This window comes from Chelonoidis abingdonii, chromosome 17, assembly GCF_003597395.2.
Source record: "Chelonoidis abingdonii isolate Lonesome George chromosome 17, CheloAbing_2.0, whole genome shotgun sequence".
Classification (NCBI taxonomy): Eukaryota; Metazoa; Chordata; order Testudines; family Testudinidae; genus Chelonoidis; species Chelonoidis abingdonii.
The window spans coordinates 16,326,699-16,341,442 of NC_133785.1; the positions used below are offsets into that span (position 1 = coordinate 16,326,699).

General features: G+C 41.6%; 1 protein-coding gene across 22 annotated transcripts in view; it reads left to right on the forward strand.

Annotated features, from left to right (window-relative positions):
* The window catches only part of SLMAP (sarcolemma associated protein), a 196,588-nt gene that overhangs the window by 51,236 nt on the left and 130,608 nt on the right, over positions 1 to 14,744 (forward strand). For 2 of the 22 annotated variants that reach the window (XM_075073316.1, XM_075073315.1), the window contains exon 1: positions 14,432 to 14,495. The exons of 19 other annotated variants lie outside the window; for them this stretch is intronic. The gene's annotated coding sequence lies outside the window, so the exon portion shown is untranslated. Of the gene's footprint in view, positions 1 to 14,177; positions 14,200 to 14,431; positions 14,496 to 14,744 lie in introns of those variants that run through there. One more of the 22 variants, XM_075073317.1, reaches the window with a different exon arrangement.

Genomic DNA, 14,744 nt, shown 5'->3' on the forward strand with positions numbered 1-14,744 from the left:
GCTCTGTTTTACCTGCATTCTGCCATATATTTCATGCTTTACTAGTCTTGGATGATGACCCAGCACGTGTTGCTCGTTTTAAGAACACTTTCACTGCAGATTTGACAAAATGCAAAGAAGGTACCAATGTGAGATTTCAAAAGATAGCTACAGCATTCGACCCAAGGTTTAAGAATCTGAAGTGCCTTCCAAAATCTGAGAGCATGAAGTGTGGTGCATGCTTTCAGAAGTCTTAAAAGAGCAACACTCCAATGTGGAAACTACAGAACCCAAACCACCAAAAGAGAAAGTCAACCTTCTGCTGGTGGCATCTGATTCAGATGATGAAAATGAAAATGCATCAGTCCACACTACTTTGGACTGTTATCGAGCAGAACCCATCATCTGCATGGAAGCATGTTCTGTGGGATGGTGGCTGAAGCTTGAAGAGGCATACAAATGTTTAGCATATCTGGCTCGTAAATACCTTGCAATGCTGGCTACAAAAGTGCCATGCGACCTCATGTTCTGACTTTTAGGTAACCTTGTAAATAAGAAATGAGCAGCATTATCTCCTGTAAATGTAAACAAACTTGTTCATCTTAGCGATTGGCTGAACAAGAATTAGGACTGAGTGGACTTGTTGACTCTGAAGTTTTACATGGTATTGTTTTTGAGTGCAGTTATGTAATGAAAAAAATCTACATTTGTAAGTTGCACTTTTGCAATAAAGAAAGTGTACTATAGTGCTTTTATAAGGTGAATGGAAAAATACTATTTCTTTATCACTGATAGAGTGCAAATATTTATAAAAAATAATATAAAGTGAGCACCATACACTTTGTATTCTGTTGTAATTTAAATCAATATATTTGAAAATATAGAAAAAGATCAAAAATATTTAATACGTTTCAATTAGTATTTTATTGTTAAACAGTGCAATTAAAATCACGATTAATCATGATTAATTTTTTTTAATTGTGATTAATTTTTTTTGTTAATCACATGAGTTAATTGCAATAAATTGACAGTCCTACTTCTAACTGTTTGGGTTGACATTTTCTGGCTGTCTCTGGTTGAGTTCTTTGGGTAAATTTCCACTGAAACAGTTCAGCTGTTTCTGAAAATTAGACTAGGAAAAATTGTTATGTTTTGCCTATGTTAAATTCTGGTAACCTTTGCTTTGGAGCAGGGATGTGAACTTTGGCAAGGGGGTAGCCTTTTGTTGCAGAAATGTGTCTTTTGCGATTCTTGTAAAAATCTATCTAAATTTGGCCTTTGAAAAATTGACAGGTCTCTCTTAGATTTTTAGCAGCTAAATTTCCTGAAGATTCCTTTCACACAGGGCATGGCGCAGCCCTGGGCTGAGCAGAACTTTGCAGTTCCAACTCTGGGTTGCTTTGGGCTGTGCTGGGTCCGGGCACCTGAACTGAGAGCAAGGACTCTATGCTGTGCTCTCAATGGTCCACTGTTGAACCCAGGTAATATGCAAAAGAAAGGTACATGAATTGATTGCAGAAGGGATGAGAGCTGGATGTGTGGAGGGCAATGTGGGAATAGATGGGGGGCAAGGAGCTCAGTTGAGGAGTGTGTGTGTGTGTGTGTAGACCTATGCCAGCTTGGAAGGAAGAAGTATGTGTAGGGAGGCAATTTACATGTTCCTGGAATACCTGACATTCCAGCACTTTCAGGAACAGTGTAGGCTCATCCCTGCCAACATAGCCTTGTATGCATGGTGCGTGCAAGATTGTGCCGACACAGGCGCTGCTGTTTTCCACAGCATACCACCCCTCGAGCCTGACCTCACATGCACCATGTGTACAAGGTCATACTGGTAGGGCCAAAGCATTGGCTGTTCAAAATGGCATCCTCCATCTGATACTGGACAAAACCATGTTCAGTACTGGACAGGTACAAACCAGCCAAAAAAAGGACTGTTTGGTATAAAACTCTACAAAGATGTAGAAAACTCTCATTAAAGATGTGCTGGTGGTGGGCTTACAACTGGAGGCAAAGTTGGTGGTGGGGGAGAAACAGGTTGGCTGAGAAGTTGGGATAGGGGAACTATGTAGACAGAGACTGGGCCTCAGACTAGAAGCCTAAAGAATGGAGACTCTCATTGGCTAGGTGAGGAGAATGGGACTGGGACAGGGAGACTGGTAGGGAAGAGAAGGCTGGGACAGGTAGGAGGGAACTGGGCAGAAGGGATTACAGTTGGGGGCAAAAGTCTATACCTACTAATCTTCAAAGAGTGGAATGGCACCCGAGATGCCTCATTTTAGCCATTCCTCTGCTGAGAGCATATACCTATGAAATGCACTGGCAAAGTGTCTTCTCTCTAGTATTGGTCCACATGGAGAATGACAAGGTTACCTCTGCACCCTTAATTTGCACCCCCCATGTGCATACACTGATACACTCTTGAATTACATGATCACATACTATTTTTTCCACAGGTTCCCTACCTCATTCAGTACATAGGGTGGGATCTGCAGGGCCGTGAAGTTAAGGAGACTGTTCTCTGTACGGACCCTGCTTCATTTGTTGCCTACATGGCAATTTCTTGCAATATCGCTGAAAAAACCTTACTGAATTAAGTTTAAGTAGCTTTGGAGTCTGTTATGTTAAATATGCAAATTATATGTATTACCATGGCATTGTATGTAACTTCTGTATGGGGGAGATGTGACCAGTATAAATGCTGGCAAGCATTATGAGCTTCAAAGGACTATTTGAGACAGTGTGCCAGACAAGAAGAAACGTGGAGTAAACAAAGTTATGTGGTTTTCCCAAGAAATCTCTAGAGGGAGATGTATGCAAATATACCACCTCCAGTTGTGCAATAATTGAGCATTTTGCAGCTTTGCCCTGAGGAGACCTTTGTCTGCTGATCAGCTGTCACATCAATACCAAATCAAGGGCCCAAACTGTATAAAGGAAAGAGTGAACTATTCACGAGTGTTCTTGTTCTGAGCAGAAAGCTGTTATGAACTTGTAACCACAGAAAAACCCCTTGGTGTAATGTGAAGGACTGACCACCTACCAGAGTCCTTGCTGGAGTTGAGGATGATCTCTGGTAAGCTTTTTAGAGTTGCATGTAGGTGGTTGTATTGTTTTTCATTTGCTTTCTCTGTAATACATACATCTTTAAGAATAAGTGTGTTTGCTTAGAAAGAGCTGTATGCTAACTTATAACTGGGCAATTACACTATAGCCTCTAAGGAGAAAGTGAAGTGCAGAGGCAAGCCTGTAATGAGGTCCACAGATCCAACCCACCCTGAATGGGCTGATCGTCGGGTAAAGATAAGAGGTTAAAATTGGCTTTCAACGTTTGTTCTTTGCAGCATTGTTCTACTTAGTTGTAGTGTTTTAATTTTCTTTGTCGATATATTGGTTAGGATTTTTCTAGGCTATGGAAGTGTCTCAACCAACAGTTTCTTAGAGGTGAAGGTTTAGTCTCTCTAAGGCTGCATTGAGCAGAGACCCAGTGTCATGGATTAATGAGGTCCACAAATCCAAGAAAGGAAATTTTCAGTTAAGTTATGGATTAATTACTCAGTTCTGTGTTTGGAAAGAAGCAGAATGGTGTACTTGTATCACATGAGGCTGATGAAGTACTTTCAAGTCAGTTAGTAACTAAGGCTGAATGCAATGCAATGGTTTGTAATATCCAAGAGGTCAGTCTAGATGATCTAATGGTCCCTTTTGGCTTTAAACTCTGAATCTGTGAATGAGGAAAGAAAAATGAATAGCTGTTCACTAAGTAGCACAGGCCATTTTGTGTACTGAATGATGCAGGGGTGCTCTGGATAACGGTGCAGATGGATGAACTATATGATCATGTAATTAAAGATATTATCATAATGCATAATACACAGAAGGGGACTGAATTAAAATTGAACAGGCAACCTTAATGAACAATCTACTGGTTGTCACTTAAACATTATTATTATTATTTTGGCTTTGTTCCAAGTCAAGCTATTTTCCTGTAATAATTAAAGAAGAAGACCAGAGTCTGCAGCGTCCAAAGCTAAGTAAAGCGTATTAAGACTCTGAATAAATACTAATTTAATTATAGGTAGCACAAAGGATTAGCAGACTTTCTTTGATCAAAGTATAACCAGTGTCAAGTGCAACTGTTAGATTTAGGATGCTGTGAGTAACCAGCCTGTTGAAGTGTTGAAAAATATTTAAATAGTCAAATATAACACATTATGGAGGTATTGTCTAAATTGTTGAGGGAAATTCTTTTATTTTAATTTTGAGGACTAAGATATTATCATGTCAGGGACCATATAATATGTAATTTTTTGTAAATTAGGAAAGCATGGTAAATCACAACAGAATTAATCACCTTTAATACATGTTAGTTGATTCAGCACTGTCAACTATCTGTGGTAATTTTGAGTGAAAGGTTCTGTTCTTTCTTTAGCAAGTGAGAGGCACTTCATCCACATACTGTTAATGCCCTCTTTTTTTGGAAATGTATTACAACCAGAATATATTTCTTATAGTGGCTTCATTGGGAACCCATCTCTCTCACAATGTCTCGGAGCCTGGGCTCTAGTCGGAGCCTAAACATCTTCATTGTAGTTGTATAGCCCGGCAGTCCAAGCCCCGTGAACCTGAGTTTGCTGCAGATCTTTTATTGCCGCGTAGATGTACTCTTAGTTACCATATGTCTGGTTTTTCTTCTCACTCTCACCAGTGAAAATCATGAGTCACTATATTTGAAGTCAGTGGTGTTGCACCAGTGTAGAACAGTATAAGCAGTGGGAGAATTTGGCCCTTTGGTTCCAGGTCTAGGAGAAAAAGAATAACTAAGGCCTTGTCTACAACTGGGGATTTCAGCCATAATTCACCAGTCCTAGCTGTGTCAGGTTGGATTCAAAATAGAAAAGGCAGATGTTGAAGCGTCTTAGAGATTCGGAATGTGAGAAGCAACGCAATCAGAGACAGATCAGTGGGCAGTGAGATGGTCAAAGGTGTGTGGTAATTGTAATCTTCTCACATGACTACCATCGCCACATATATAAGGTGTATATACTATATATAATTTCATCCTTAGTCAGGTTTCAAAATATTCAGCCATGTGCTTGTCTTGAAGTACTTTGTGATCTCAAAGGAAGTCCCAGAATAATTTACCTTTGTCCAGGGATGCTGGGGTCCTTTTATTGCTTACTTTTAGAAAGTCTTGATCAGGAGTTGGTTCATCAAATCTAACCTCCTAGCAGACTCTTTTCACCCTTGCTTGGTTGGAGTTATGGGAGGAAATGTTAAATTTGACATCTGGAAGTTTATCTTCTGTGCTGGAAAATCAGTTCTACATATTTGCAGCCACACCCTTCTATGACTGAGGTCTCTTTCCGATTAATTATGTTCATCTGTTCTGTGGAATGCTGAACTTTCAGAATACTGGATGGATGGAAATTTCATGAAGAATGTGATGTTTATAGCAAATCTCTTTTCCAATAATAAACATTTACATGATACTATTTTTTTAAATTAGTAAGCTTAATATCAGAACACCTATATAGGTGTTTAGATTTAACATAAAACTTTGTCACTATCCTCCTTTGTTTATAACCCTAAAGGGGTGCTAACTCTCCCCAGAGAGTACATTTACTTTTGACTGAAGTTGCTGTATAGACTGGGATCTTTTCTGCATTAGGAAAACTTTTGAAAAAATTGCCACGGTTGCAAATACTGGCTATCACTGCTTTCAGCATCATGACTCTTAGACCTTACCTTCAGTGGATTTCAGCCACCACCATAGCTGTATTGGAATTGTTCTGGCAACACAGGAAGAAAGACAAGATCCAGGCAGTGTGGTTTAATTAGGCTGCAGCTTTAGTAACTCATCTAAGAAATAACTGACAATAAATCCTACAATGTAGGTTATCACACTTTCTTAATTGTTCCCACCTCTTTAGGGGCTTCTGTCAGCTTGTCCCTGCCCATTGCTAGGACCCCACTGCCTTCCTCCTCCATGAGGGTTAAATGGACCTGGGGAAAAAGGGGTTGTCTGCTCTGCCAAATGATGAGTCCTCACCGTTTCTCTGACTTTCTTAGGAAATGCCTTCCCCCAAGTCTGCTTCCAGCTCTGGTTTAGTTTATTATGGAACTGGATGCTCTATGGAATGAGTACCTGCTCTAGACACCTGCCACAAAAAGGCACTAGCAATTAGCTTGACTGCCTTCCCGCTATCCTGAGGCAAATACACAGATAGTTAACATTACCTCCCTAATAGTGGCCCAAAAATATCTGCTCTCCAATCACATAAGTGTCTCATTGTCCCTAAACTCAGGTTCCCATAATGATATTTCTTGATTGCTAATTACTGGTCTTCCCCATTCAGGTATAAATTTAATCATCTCATGATTCACACACCTTCTGCTTTTGTCAGCCGGTGGAGTCTTGGCAGCTCCCTGCTGTATTCTTCAGTGTAATGTTTGGGATGAAATTATAATTCACACCAAGAAAAGGTCCTGGATCTGCCTCAAATCCCTCGATGGTCAAGTCAACCCCTGTACAAATTTCCAAGAGATTTTCATGAAGGTGGATGAAAAATGGTGGCTGCTTCCCGGTTTCCAAAAAATGTGCAAGAGGCATCAGCTTGTTCCAAGAACACGCACCTCCTTCCATGTCAACTCAGGATTGCTTCGCTGCTGAGCCCCAACTACAAACTTGAGTTGAGCTGGCACACCCACCGTTGTGCCTAGTGTACAATACTGTGTCTGCAGATCCCCACACCAGCTATTGTGACCTGTTTTCTGGTTCCTGAAATTGGATATAGTAAAATTAGCTATTCACACTACTAGACTCCAATCTTCCACCTGGGACTTCACATTTGTCCTAGACACATTTTGAGTATTTATGTGCCCGAGCCCCTAGACAAAAGTTGGGCAGCTTTTCCTGCCCTGATCCTGAATGAGTGGAAATAGAATTCATATGTGTTTTGTCATGATGGGGTTCCCTATTTGCAGTAGGGCAATAGATGGCATGCATATCCTTATCTTAGTACCAGACCACCTTGCCAAAGAGTACATAAACTGAAAGGGATACTTTTCAGTGGTGTTGCAAGTGCTAGTGGATCACAGGAGGCATTTCACCAACATCACCGTGGGATGTTCACGAAAGGTGCATGATGTGTTCCTAAAGATGTGCACAGGTTTGTTCAGAAAGCTGCAATCAGGGACTTTCTTTCCAGACTGCAAAATAACTATTGATGTTGAAATGCCAGTCGTGATCCTAGGAGACCCAGCCTAACCCTTGCTTCCATGGCTTGTGAAGCCATGCACCGGCCATCGGGATAGCAGTAAGAAGCAGTTCAAAAATAGGTTGAGCAAGTGCAGAATCATGGTAGAATGTGCCTTGGGGTGTTTAAAAGTTTGTTGGCAAAGTTTGCTTACTAGAGTAGACCTTAATGAAAGCAATATCCCAATTGTTATCACTCCCTCCTGTGTGCTCCATAATATCTGTGAGGCAAAGGGAGAGATCTTTTCACAGGGGTGGAGCGTGAAGGCAGATAGACTGGCGGGTAATTTTGAGCAGCCAGATATCAGGTCAATAAGAAGAGCCCAATGAGGAGCTCTGTGTCTCTGGGAGGCTTTAAAAACCTGTTTCAGTAATGAGCCAGAGTAATGCGCACCACTTATCTGCACGGTGCCTTCCCTTACCGTCCCCTCCATTGCATCAGTTTCCCTGTATCTCCCTCTCCCCATGCTTTGGATTAAACTGAGTATTTCATTCTCAAAACACTAACTTTTATTGCACAATCATAAAGAAATGGAAAGAACAGGAAAATAACTTGACCGTGGGCAAAAGGTGTGATAAAATTGGGAGGGGAGAAACCAAGTCAACTTATCTGTGAAAGCACAGAAGTTTTGCCCATTAAAAGTCTTCGAATGTTCACCTTCTGTTCTTAGTACCCTCCTCCAGTGTTGAGTGAAAGAGATACTGCACCTTCCCCCACGTTCTCCCCCCCACCCAACCTCCTGAACATTTCGGGAAGGGAGAACAGGTCAGTATTTGCAGGCCATTGTGCAGGGGCTTCAGAGGGAGTCTAGTCTCAAGCTGTTTTTCTTGAAGCTCAACCAGATGCCTCAACATGTCTGATTGCTCCTTTGTAATCTGCAACATCTCATCCTGCATGGCATGCTCGTGCTCCTGGGATGGTCTCCTGCTCTCCATGTCTATGTCCAGTTTTTCAGACAATTAAATCCTCCAGGCTCTGAGCTCTGAATCAGCTGTCTTGAAAGCGTTCATTATCTCATTGAACATGTCGCCATGTGTTCTCTTTTTCCATATTCTAATCTGCTGTAGCCTCTACGCCAATGTGGAGGATGTGCTGAAGGCCAGACTTTCCACTGTAAGACATGGAGAGCACAAGGCAACTATTGTCAGTGCATATCCTGGGTCTTGTACAAGGTTGCTGTTTAAAAGTAACTCACCTTATTACACTTAAGTAAAAGCCAGAACATAATCAAAATCCCTAGCTATTCAACAAACTGGTTTGCTGTTCCAACCCCAGTGAGTATGGCCCAGAGGGATTGGCAACAGGTCTTGTGCTGCAACTTGTGGGAAACCCACGTTGGGAGCATAGATGGGCAGGTGGACAATTCTCCCTCCCCTTAGGAACATGGGGATTGCATTGAGATCAGGGACCAGCATTAAGCCTCCCAAATTGCGAGCTTTGTCCAAGGTGTCTCCGGGAGGGGGAATTGTGGCAATGAGAGAACACAGAAAGCCCCCCTCTTCCCCCCCACTACCCTAAATGTTGCTGGTAGCAGATGTCCTGGACTTGCAGATTCTGAGGTCAATGATGATCCCTGCCACCAAAACCACCAACATGTTGACTGTGGTTAAGGGACCTGGAAATCACCATGGATGGGGGATCACATGATCTATTGTTTGTGCTATGAGCACTTTTAATGAAAACTTCCACTGTCTGTCCTAGGTCACTCTGTGTGACATCAGTCTTCTGAGGGTAACAGAGGTGGCAAGGGAGCAGATGCTGCAAGCATCTGGGTACAGACCTGTTCCTTATGCTGCTATGGTGTGTACTGCAACGATGCCAGCAGAGTTAATTACTGGAGTGGCATATGAAAGTGTCCTACTGTGGTGGAATAAATAAGGCAGCCCTCCCCAAAAACCTTCTGCAAAGGATTGCAGAGATCTCCATGGAGGATTTCCAGGCCCTCCCTGTGCACATAAACAGTCTTTTCTGGGAGGCACCCTCTGCCAGACTGGAGTGGCCACTGGGAAGCAGATACCCACTGCACCTCACTTTTTTTCTTCAGATTAAACATAAAATATAAGAGTATGTAACTCCTACAGTTTGATTGGAATTGCATACTCACCGGAAGTGCCTTTCCTGGCATCATGTTTGGTCAGCATGCTGTCCTGCGACTGGCTGGACTGCTCTGGGGTTAAAAATAGCTCCTGGCTCTCAGGGAGAATGGATTTCCCGCTTGCCTGTCTCCTCTTCCCCTCCTCTTCCTTGTCCAGAATGTCCTTGTTGTTTACTGAGGTGGCCTGGGACTCAGATTCCTGAGAAGTATCCATGCTCCATTTGGGAGTAGTGGTGGGGTCACCACCGAGAATCGCATGTAGCTCCCCTGCATTGTAGAACCAGTCTGTGGTGCAGAACCAGAATGACTGTTCCCTCCCTTGTCTTCTGCTATGCCTGCTGAAGTTCTTCGATTTTTCACACAGCACAGCTGCATGTCCCTAGAGTAGCCCTTCTCCCACATGCCCCATGTGATCTTTACGTAGATGTCGTCTGCATTTTTTCAGCTGGATTGATGCTGTGCCTGCACAGACTCTTCTCCTTACAGACAAATAAGATCCACCACCTCCTGTGTACTACAGGCTGGAGCACGTTTGGGGTGTTGAGTCACTATGGTCAGCTGGGCTGGCAAGCTCGCCACACTGATCAAACAGGAAATGGGAATTCAAAAGTTCCCGGGGCTTTAACAGGGGAGGGACTGTTTTCCTGTGTACCTGGCTGCTGTGCAGCAGAGTTGAAAACCATCTCCAGAGTGGTCACAGTGAAGCATTGTGGGACATCTCCTGGAGGCCAGCTCTGTCAGTTTTACACGGTACTGTGCCTAAACTGCCTCTCTGTCGACCCATCAACATGGAATTAAGCACTGCGCCTCTCGTAGAGGTGGAGTAATTAAGTGGACGTTACAGGCAAGTTAGGTCGGTGGAAGGGACCTGGGTAGTTTAGACCATATATTAGGTCAACGTAAGGTGGCATCCATCAACCTAAATGTGTGGTGTAGACCAGGCCTCAATATGAAGCAGTACAGCATCTGGAAATGACTTTAATGCATCTGTTCATAGCTTTCCAAACTTGTAGATATTCAGAGCTTTGTGTGCAACTGTGAATTGATAGGAATCTCATCTCTTTCATGCTGCTGCTTTAGGAAAGACATAGATAAGTGCTGCAATTGCTCATGGAGAAGGTCTTAAAAATATGAAGGAGAGGTGAAGTAGTTGAGACAGCCCCTTCTCATCCCATTCACCATCAGGAGATGTGAGAAGGGCAGAACTCGTTCTCCTCTCTCCGTCAGTCTGGAAGGAGGAGAGAGGCTTTGTATTTGATACTGGTAGGTGACTAAGACCAAAAAATGAATCTCCTGAGTAGGATCCAGGTACAGCATTCTGTTATGGTTTTTAGCACTTTATCTTTTTCCAGACATCTTGGGTTGAAGTTGGGGGCTTGGGTTCTTCTTAGATTGTTGCCTCGGACCTCACTGTTGGTGCACACCTCATTTCTCCGATTTTCTTCTGATTAGTAGGTCTAGTCTTCTGGCTAATAGATGCATGATAATCTTTTAAAATTCTGCTGTATTCATTTGTTATGCAGCTTTTACATCTTAAAAAAAACAGTGGAAAAGATGATTGTTTAATTTGCTTCCTGTTGCAGGAAAAATTAGTCTCAAGGGACATCGGGTTTCTTCAGATAATCAAAGTTTTGTGAACTATAAACACTTTTTTTCTGTACAAACTTCACATTGAAGATGCAAAAAAATGGGTCATGTTAATTTTGGATAATTAGACTCACTTTTTTCCCTCAAACACTTAATTCCCTTCATTTGATAAAACTGGGAAAACTCCTGTAAACTGGTTGATGTTTCAGGATTTCCTTTATTAACACTTGTAACTGTGTTTGTTCCTCCTTTACCTTCATTGTCTATCAACTATAGAGCTTCCAGCCTATGTGCTGGAACTAGGGGTGCTGCTGCACCCCCATGCTTGAAATGATTTCATTTATATTATTATTTCTAGGGGAATTGTGTGCCACTGTGCAATACAGAATTTTGCAGAAATTCACTTTGTGCATGCTGAATTTCCTTTCCCCTACAGAAATGGTCTGCAGTACTGCTGGATGCCACTAGGGGCCACCGGATCCAGCAGAACCCAGCTCATGCACAGAAAACCCTGCTGGGGGGAAGGGGTGGGAGCTAAAGGGTTCCTGGCAGCTGCAGTTCTCAGCATGCTCTGAGGGAAAGAGAGAGTGGCACACAAGAAACTTCATGCAAGCCTAGGACCAAGCATCAGGCTGTTTCTCCCTCTGGATCCCTGGGCTCTGGCGGGGAAAGTGGGTGGGTGTTTTGGCTGCAGGGGTCACAGCTGGACTCTAGGGGGAGAGGGTGCGGGTATCTGGGTTGGGAGAACCCACAGCTGGGCTTGTGGGGCGGGGGGAAAGGGGTACGAGTGTATTGGCTAGGGGGAGCCTGCAGCGGGATTGTGAGTGTCTGGCCCACTGGCTGGCTTGGGGGGCGGGAAGGGGGGAAGAGAATCAGGAACTGGGTTGTCATAGGTGTTTCTTTAACTCTTGCCTCCAGGGGGGATTTTTGAGCATGTCTATACTGTTACGGACATACTCGTTGACTGGTATTTTGAAATGCATTACCAAAATAATTGAAACTGGTATAATTATGTAGTTTTATTTTGACAACATTTGAAGAATTTTGTGGAATTTTAAAATATTGTGCACATAATTTTTAATTTTTTGATAGAGAATTTTTAATGTTTTGGTGCAGAATGCCCCCAGGAATAGTCAGATACATGATTTACAGTTTAGTTCATGGCTCTCAGCATTGCCACTATAAATTGTTCCAGCATCCCCGCCTTCTAGTGTTTCTTCGTAAAATGATCAAGTGTTCCTTTTGTTAAATGTCATGGATCTTCTAGTTCAGTTTTATTCAGTTCACATCTGATTTTAATAATTTCAGACTTCAAATTTAAAAAGTTTCTAGGAGAGATTTAGCTTAGGGACAGTTTCTTAATTTAGAATGAAGCTCTGTCAAATAAGGTTGAGTTCGTGTCTGACCACTGCAGTCTTAAAAGAGAGACTACTATTTTTATTCATAGTCATACATTACAATTTACTTAATGCAGAGCAAGTCAATAAAATAACTGTCAGGTTTAACCACTTCTTCTTGGTCATGACTTTAAGATTAGAAAGTTGTTTGCTATCTGAGAGATTTTAGCAACACTTCATTCCCTAGCACAGGAATTCTGTTGAGGTTAGCAACATTTCCCACTGAAGGGGAGAATAAGTTAATTTTAAATCTTTGATACAGTGGCATTCTACCTATGGAAATCAAGTTAAGGATTGAAAGAGCTATGGAGGGAAACTTGTCTGTGCCAAGCTACCTCTCTCACTTTCTCCGTCAAAACCAGCACACTGTTCAATTGAATTTCAGTATTGCCGGCAGTTCAAATAATTTTTACTAAGTATGTTCATCACTGAAATTTAAACACATTTCACCCACCTGAACCTCTATCGTTTTGTAGTTGCCCGTAGTAAGTAATAATCCTAGCTCTACTCAAGTCACTAGAAAGTAAATGGTAAGAGAACACAGCTGATGATAATGATAGCATTATATAATTTCTTGTTTCTTCAAAACATTGTATTTTCCTAGGTATTTAGCCTTCAGAGCTCAGTCTGAGGTTCCTTATTTTCAGTCTTTTAAAGCTATAGTTGGTCAGAGTATGTCGGCTCAGCCTCTTTAGGTGGAACTGCAGAAAATTTATTTTTGTATCTTTTGAATAAGTCCTTCTTCCTAGGAGCAGTACTGTAAAATACATATTTTGATCTCTTAAATCACATTTTGCCAATTAAACATTTTGAAGGCATTTCCTCATCAAATTCTCCCCCAAATCATTCTGAACCAAAATTATTGTTATACAACAAGCTGATTGGTTATTTCAAGGCCATGTAGTGAATAACAATTTCTCAGGAATTTGACCTGTGGTTGGATGTTTTATTAATGTAAACTAAAAGGACATTTGCAGTGTGGGGAAGCTCAAACTTGAGCTTAACTAATCCAATTTAAATTAAAAACAAAACTCAGTCTTATCCATGTATATGAGGGTTGCTTTTTGTTGGTATTTTTTTTATTTGACATATTTCACCTTACATTGTTGCTTATGACTGGGAATTCAACACCCGCCTCCTCTTCTGAATGTCTAAATGATAACAGACACAAATTTAATCCTTCATGTTTCTCACTCCTATAAGTACTTTTACTGAAATGGTGAAGTATATCAGCTACCTGTTGTACAAACAATTGCAAGGCTTTGTTGACCTGCATGCAGGGTCGAATAGGAGTGGCTAGTGCTGGTATTAAGCTGGGTCTTGTTGGGTAACTGATTGTCTACTCCAAAAGTCTTCAAGTATTGAGATCATTAAGATCTTTTAATGATTTATAAGATCATCAAGACTTGTTCTGTTCACCATATGACACAGCTAGGGGAACTTGAGACATGATGGGCACTCATACCACCAATGTGGTAGCAGTACCCAGGTGTATGTCTTAACAGGCAATTAGTGGTGTCTCCCAGAGATCCTAAAATCTTGGGGAAAATCAGTGCATTGAAAAGAAGCTAGCTAAGCTTAAAACCAGGTGAGCTGGATAGGTGGTTAGGTTTCTCTCCTCCCACCCATGAAGATGCTCCTGACAGATAGTGTCCAAGGTAGTATCTGTCCTCTTATTGTTAAGGTATTAAAGGGTCTCAATATCCTGTTGGACCTATCATTGTTTCGGAGTAGATTATAGAGACAACAAATGCTGCCTTGTGTTTTTGACTAACTAAAATATTGTACTCGTTTTTTTCAGATGAAAATCCTAATCACATTGAAACCGATGCTTATCACCTCCTAGTTGGTCTATTGTTGCACATTCTATCTGGGGATTAAGGTGAAGGGCAGGCAGAAGTAGTCACTGTTTTAGGCAAGAAAAATTCATAACATTGTACCAGTTCACTGCTTGCTCACAAAGCTCTCAATTCAGTTTCTGATTCACTTCAGTCCTAGTTCTTACCTTTAAGCTCCTTGACTAGCTTCTAGCCCATTGCCTTTACGACTGTTTCTTCATCAAAGAACCACCGAGAAAATTTAGCTTGATGGGAATGTAAGGTAGTGTGGTACTTACAGAAGCTGCTGGATGATTATTATTGCCACAGAGGACTGCTGTGGACTTCCTTATCACCAGAGGTCAGTCTGAATCCAAACCTGGCTGTTCTTAAAGTATGTTGCAAAATTAACTCTTGTATAAGTCTTCTCTAGCTAATAATAGCTTCAGAATGACCAAGAGTAGAGATGAGGAGGACTAGAAAAAAAAAATCTTCCTTTCATTAACAGTTTCTTAAATTTGGGAGGAGTGGAAGAACAGATATTTTAATTAATGTAATTTGGCACTTTATAAAAATTTCTTATTCAGCCCCTAGATACTTCTACAGTGAT